We start from the raw sequence: 7,019 nt of genomic DNA on the forward strand, positions 1-7,019 counted from the left end.
AGACTTTCATTGAGACTGATCTCACCCTTTTCTGCATACACAAAACAGTGCTTTATAAGCAAATATCTTACTAAATAATACTAACAAACCTACTGTACACATCAAAATAGTTTAGTCAGGTTTGTCTGACTTTTGACTTATCATAGCTGACTTATTTTTACTCACATCATATGTATGTCCTCCTGATTCCTGCTTGTAAGCAAAAACTAAAGCAGGAAGCACCAGTGACTCGGTTAATAAAAAAGTGGACAGATGACGCAGATGCTAAGCTACAGGACTGTTTTGCTAGCACAGTCTGGAACATGTTCCGGGATTCTTCAGATAGCATTGAGGAGTACACCACATCAATCACTGGCTTCATCAATAAGTGCATCGATGATGTCATCCCCACAGTGACCATACGTACATACCCCAACCAGAAGCCATGGATTACAGGAAACATCCGCACTGAGCTAAAGGGTAGAGCTGCCGCTTTCAAGGAGCGGGACTCTAACCCGGATGCTTATAAGAAATCCCGCTATGCCCAATGACGAACCATCAAACAGGCAAAGAGTCAATACAGGACTAAGATTGAATCGTACTACACCGGCTCTGACGCTCGTCGGATGTGGCAGGGCTTGAAAACTATTACAGACTACAAAGGGAAGCACAGCCGCGAGCTGCCCAGTGACACAAGACTTCCAGGCGAGCTAAACCACTTCTATGCTCGCTTCGAGGCAAGCAACACTGAAGCATGCATGAGAGCACCAGCTGTTCTGGATGACTATGTGATCACGCTCTCCGTAGCCGATGTGAGTAAGACTTTTAAGCAGGTCAACATTCCCAAGGCCGCAGGGCAAGACGGATTACCAGGACGTGTACTCTGAGCATGTGCTGACCAACTGGCAAGTGTCTTCACTGACATTTTCAACATGTCCCTGACTGAGTCTGTAATACCAACATGCTTCAAGCAGACCATCATAGTCCCCGTGCCCAAGGACTACCGACCCGTAGCACTGACGTCTGTAGCCATGAAGTGCTTTGAAAGGCTGGTCATGGCTCACATCAACACCATTATCCCAGAAACCCTAGACCCACTCCAATTTGCATCCCGCCCCAACAGATCCACAGATGATGCAATCTCTATTGCACTCCACACTGCCCTTTCCCACCTGGACAAGAGGAACACCTACGTGAGAATGCTATTCATTGACTACAGCTCAGCATTCAACACCATAGTGCCCTCAAAGCTCATCACTAAGCTAAGGATCCTGGGACTAAACACCTCCCTCTGCAACTGGATCCTGGACTTCCTGACGGGCCGCCCCCAGGTGGTAAGGGTAGGTAACAACACATCTGCCACACTGATCCTCAACACGTGGGGCCCCTCAGGGGTGCATGCTCAGTCCCCTCCTGTACTCCCTGTTCACCCATGACTGCATGGCCAGGCACGACTCCAACACCATCATTAAGTTTGCCGACGACACAACAGTGGTAGGCCTGATCACCGACAACGATGAGACAGCCTATAGGGAGGAGGTCAGAGACCTGGCCGTGTGGTGCCAGGATAACAACCTCTCCCTCAACGTGACCAAGACAAAGGAGATGATTGTGGACTACAGGAAAAAAAAAGAGGACTGAGCACGCCCCCATTCTCATCGACGGGGGCTGTAGTGGAACAGGTTGAGAGCTTCAAGTTCCTTGGTGTCCACATCACCAACGAACTATCATCGAGAGCATCCTGACTGGTTGCATCACCGCCTGGTATGGCAACTGCTTGGCCTCCGACCGCAAGGCACTACAGAGGGTAGTGCGTACGGCCCAGTACATCACTGGGGCCAAGCTTCCTGCCATCCAGGACCTCTATACCAGGCGGTGTCAGAGGAAGGCCCTCAAAATTGTCAAAGACTCCAGCCACCCTAGTCATAGACTGTTCTCTCTGCTACCGCACGGCAAGCGGTACCGGAGTGCCGAGTTTAGGTCCAAAAGACTTCTCAACAGCTTCTACCCCCAAGCCATAAGACTCCTGAACATGGCTACCCGGACTATTTGCACTGCCCCCCACCCCCACCCCCCACCCCATCTTTTTATGCTGCTGCTACTCTGTTAATTATTTATGCATAGTCACTTTAACTCTACCCACATGTACGTATTACTTCAACTACCTCAACTAGCCGGTGCCCCCGCACATTGACTCTGCACCGGTACCCCACTGTATATATAGCCTCCCTACTGTTATTTTATTTTACTTCTGCTCTTTTTTTCTCAACACTTTTTTGTTGTTGTTTTATTTAACTTTTTTTAATTAAAAATAAATGCACTGTTGGTTAAGGGCTGTAAGTAAGCATTTCACTGTAATGTCTGCACCTGTTGTATTCGGCACATGTGGCCAATACATTTTGATTTGATTTGATTTGATTTGATGTCCACCATGATGGGTTTAACAACAATGAAGTCATTCTGTAACTACAGTACAGGACTCAAATGTAGTGGGGATGGGTAAACACTCCATGTTGAAAGTGTGTTTATTATCTATGTGTGTGTGTACGTACCTGAGGGAGTGTATGTCTCCTCTTCCAGGAGGAGGAGGGTCCAGAGGTGCTGCTGGTGAAGGAGGAGGGTCTGAGGAGGGTCTTGGGAACCATGGTCATGGAATCTTTATACAATTTAAGGTAATTTACTGCATTTCTACACAATTTAAAAACTCTAAAATGCAATTTGGAGAACAGCAAAAACAAATCTACATTATCATCTTGTTGCTGTAGCTTCAAAGGGACTTAGGGTTAAGTGCCTTGGTCAAGGGCACATCAAGTAGACATGGAGGATGGGAAGCCTGATCTGCTGCTGGTTAAAGAGAAAACAATAGAAGGGCCAGAGGGAATTTATCTGCTGAGTGGACTAAAGATGGGGGAGCAAGGTAAGGGAGAAATACAGTACACTCACCAGCCAGTTTATTAGGTACACCCATCTTCTACCGGGTCTAACCCCCCTTTGCCTCCAGAACAGCCTGAATTCTTCGGGGAATGGATTCTACAAGTCGGAAACGTTCCACAGGGATGTTGGTCCATGCTGACGCGATGGCATTGCGCAGTTGTTGCAGATTGGACGGCGGTACACCACCGCTACCAGCCTGTACCGTTGACACCAGGAAGGATGGGTCCTTGGACTCATACTGCTTATGCCAAATCCTGACTCTGCCATCAGCATGATGCAACAGGAACCGGGATTAGTCAGACCAGGCAATGTTTTTCCACTCCTCAATTGTCCAGTGTTGGTGATTGCGTGCCCACTGGAGCCTCATCTTTTTGTTTTTAGCTGATAGGTGTGGTCGTCTGCTGCAATAGCCTATCTGTGACATGGATTGACGAGTTGTGCGTTGTGAGATGCCGTTCTGCACACCACTGTTGTACTGTGCCGTTATTTGTCTATTTGTGGCCTGCCTGTTTGCTCGCACGATTCTTGCCATTCTCCTTCGACCTCTCTCATCAACGATGTTTTCGCCAACATGACTGCTGCTGACTGGATGTTTTTTGTTTGTCGCATCATTCTCGGGAAACCCTAGACACTGTTGTGTGTGAAAAGCCCAGGACGCCCAGGAGGCTCTTCCTGCAGGTTGGCTGGAGGTTAACAGAGGACACTGGGTGGCCATATTGGATTCCCAGACCCAGACGGGTGCAGCCAAGGGCCCAGGGGACGGCATCACCGAGCAGGCCAGGACCAGAGGCGACATAGTGGAGGTCAGTGGATGGGACAACTCTGGGCTGGGGAACAACACCACAACCAGAAACAGACAGTCAAACACAAAACAACATCCAAACTTAGTCTGCATGACAACAGACTGGCTGAGACCAGGGCAAGGCTGCCTTCAGCCTGCCTTCTATAGGATCTATCAACTGGAACATGGACCCTGTGACAACACAGACACTCCCTGGCCTTCGTCCTCCTCACACTCTCCTTATGTTAAACCAGACCTCAGACAATGCCAGTGCCTCAACACCAAATGGCTACACAAGCCCATTTACAAACGACAATAGTAGTAATGCTATCAGCAGATCCGGTGGCAAAGAGAAGCACTTCCCATGTTCGTTCTGTGGGAAAGCCTTCAGTTTCCCCAAACAGGTGTAGATCCACCAGAGGATGCACGCAGTGGAGAAACCTTTCGGTTGCCACCTGTGTCCGGACAGTTTCTCCCACTCGTCCAGTCTGAAGAGGCACCAGAGGGTCCACACAGGGCAGAAATCCTACAGCTGTCCCCGGTGTGAGAAGAGGTTCTCCCACCAGCACCAGCTAAAGATACACATGAAGATCCACACGGGAGAGGCCGTTCGCCTGTACCCACTGTGGGAAGAGGTTCTCAGAGAGGAGCTACCTCAGGATACACCAGCAGAAAATGCACACGGCCCATGTATAGAGTATAGTGACATGTAATGTATTACTAGTTAGTTTGTAGTTAATTATGTTGGTTTTAGTTGTAGTAGGGAACTGGATGAAGTGAACTGAGGAAAGAATGAGTATGATGAGGCAGAGTAGATGATATGGTGATGGTTGGTGTGATGGCGTCTGTAAAAATGCTTTGCTGATGAAAAGTGACAACCTTGTCCTGTTTGATGCTGGTGTTTTATAATGAGGAAATGATAGTGCCTTAATTCATGTTTACTTGACATGAAGTAGTGAAGATGTGTGTAATGTAATGTTGAACCTTTTCCAAAGTATTCTAAAATTAATTTGATCAAAGCGGGGGTAGAAGATTTACAGAAAATGTAAGTTATTCTACTTCTGTGTAATTCTACTTTATGTGAGTGCATGACCATTTTGTTGAAATTAAATACAAAAAGGGACTCTGTGCTGATTGACTTGGTTATTTTTGTATCATTGCAGGGACTGAGGTTTCCTTATCTCAGTCGAACCAAAACATTATACTTCATTCTTGAATGAACACATATGGAGCATTTTTTATAATAAACTCCAATGGCTCCATATTGTTAGATACTTGAATCACCGTGTTAGAGATCGGTATTGATTGTGGTTAATATTTTATAATATCATGTCATGTTTCTGTGTGTACATCAAAGACTATAAACCTTTATATGCTCTTCTGTACAATTTGTGTTTACAGTCTGCAGTCCATGAGGACCTGCTGATATTCGGTGTTACTGATGGGATAGACTGGACCTCAGCTGGCTGGTCACAAACCCTGGCCCCGGATCAGAACCCTGGATCAGGAGCCTTCGCTCTTCCTTCCCGAGTCAGAACCAGGACCAAATCACGAGGGACAGAGAATCCACCACAACCAACACACAGAACACAACAGGTGGACTGAACAACCTCAGTCCTGGTGGTCATCAGAGAGACAGAGGGGTAAATCCATTTAAATTCAATAACTTTTTGACACATCCCTTTTGATTGAAACAAAACTTTCCATACATGTTTTCCAATGGAAGATGTGGTCAGAAAGTGACTTTTTGGACCTTAATGTCAAAACATTCAGGAGATAAAGGTGCTCAAAGTTTACCTATTTTGCATACCCCACCATACCATGAGACATCCATGTCTTCATCATTGGAAAAGTTTAACGGTTGAGTTTGATATTATTAAAAAGCTTACAAACAGTGCTGTCAAACTATTTTATTATTTCTATAAAAAAAATTGTTTTAATAAAAATTGTAATTTTTAAAACTAAAGGTAGACTGAGAAATAACTTAGATCCAAAGTAAACAGCATAGTGGGTCAATTTCCGTAACAACTAAGAGCGTTGAAGCGCAAAGGGTCAACTCCTCCGCTGTTTTGGTGCCCTGGCTATCACGCTGTGAACAACGTGAAATGAACCCTTGCGCATATGCAGATACTGTGTGTGACTGTGTGAGAGCGAAGTCTTGCATCTCGCTCATCTCAATATCTGTGGTCCTGGTGCTACTCGTGGCAACTTCATTTAGCTGAGTCTACCTTTAACGTAAATGATCTAAAAACACGTAAACAAGCTTTTAAATTATATAAATCTCAACCGTTTATCTTTCGAGTGATGAAGACATGGATGTATGGAGCGAGAGTTGCACCCCTTCTCAAAAAACCAACACTCGATCCCTCTGATGTCAACAACTACAGACCAGTATCCCTTCTTTCTTTTCTTTCCAAAACTATTGAGCGTGCCGTCTTTAGCCAACTCTCTTGCTATCTCTCTCAGAATTACCTTCTTGATCCAAACCAGTCAGGTTTCAGGACTGGTCATTCAACTGAGACTGCTCTTCTCTGTGTCACGGAGGCTCTCCGCACTGCTAAAGCTAACTCTCTCTCCTCTGCTCTTGTCCTTCTAGACCTGTCTGCTGCCTTTGATACTGTGAACCATCAGATCCTCCTCTCCACCCTCTCCGAGCTGGGCATCTCCGGCGCGGCTCACTCTTGGATTGCGTCCTACCTGACCGGTCGCTCCTACCAAGTGGCGTGGCGAGAAGCTGTCTCCGCACCACGTGCTCTCACCACTGGTGTCCCCCAGGGCTCAGTTCTAGGCCCTCTCCTATTCTCGCTATACACCAAGTCACTTGGCTCTGTCATATCCTCACATGGCCTCTCCTATCATTGCTACGCTGACGATACACAACTAATCTTCTCCTTTCCCCCTTCTGATAACCAGGTGGCGAATCGCATCTCTGCATGTCTGGCAGACATATCAGTATGGATGACGGATCACCACCTCAAGCTGAACCTTGGCAAGACGGAGCTGCTCTTCCTCCCGGGGAAGGACTGCCCGTTCCATGATCTCGCCATCACGGTTGACAACTCCGTTGTGTCCTCCTCCCAGAGTGCGAAGAGCCTTGGCGTGACCCTGGACAACACCCTGTCGTTCTCCGCTAACATCAAGGCGGTGACCCGATTCCTGCAGGTTCATGCTCTACAACATTCGGAGAGTACGACCCTGCCTTACACAGGAAGCAGCACAGGTCCTAATCCAGGCACTTGTCATCTCCCGTCTGGATTACTGCAACTCGCTGTTGGCTGGGCTCCCTGCCTGTGCCATTAAACCCCTACAACTCATCCAGAATGCC

At 47.0% G+C, this 7,019-nt stretch overlaps 1 pseudogene across 1 annotated transcript in view; it reads left to right on the forward strand.

Moving 5' to 3' along the window:
* Positions 1–4,390, forward strand: part of LOC311110289 — a 49,137-nt pseudogene extending 44,747 nt beyond the window's left edge. Inside the window, exon 2 of the transcript in view lies at positions 3,901–4,390. The product of the transcript in view is annotated as an uncharacterized misc_RNA (transcript). The remainder of the gene's footprint in view (positions 1–3,900) is intronic.
* The last annotated feature ends 2,629 nt before the right edge of the window (positions 4,391–7,019 follow it).

This window comes from Coregonus lavaretus, assembly GCF_964263955.1.
Source record: "Coregonus lavaretus genome assembly, contig: SUPER_35_unloc_3, whole genome shotgun sequence".
NCBI classification, from domain to species: domain Eukaryota; kingdom Metazoa; phylum Chordata; class Actinopteri; order Salmoniformes; family Salmonidae; genus Coregonus; species Coregonus lavaretus.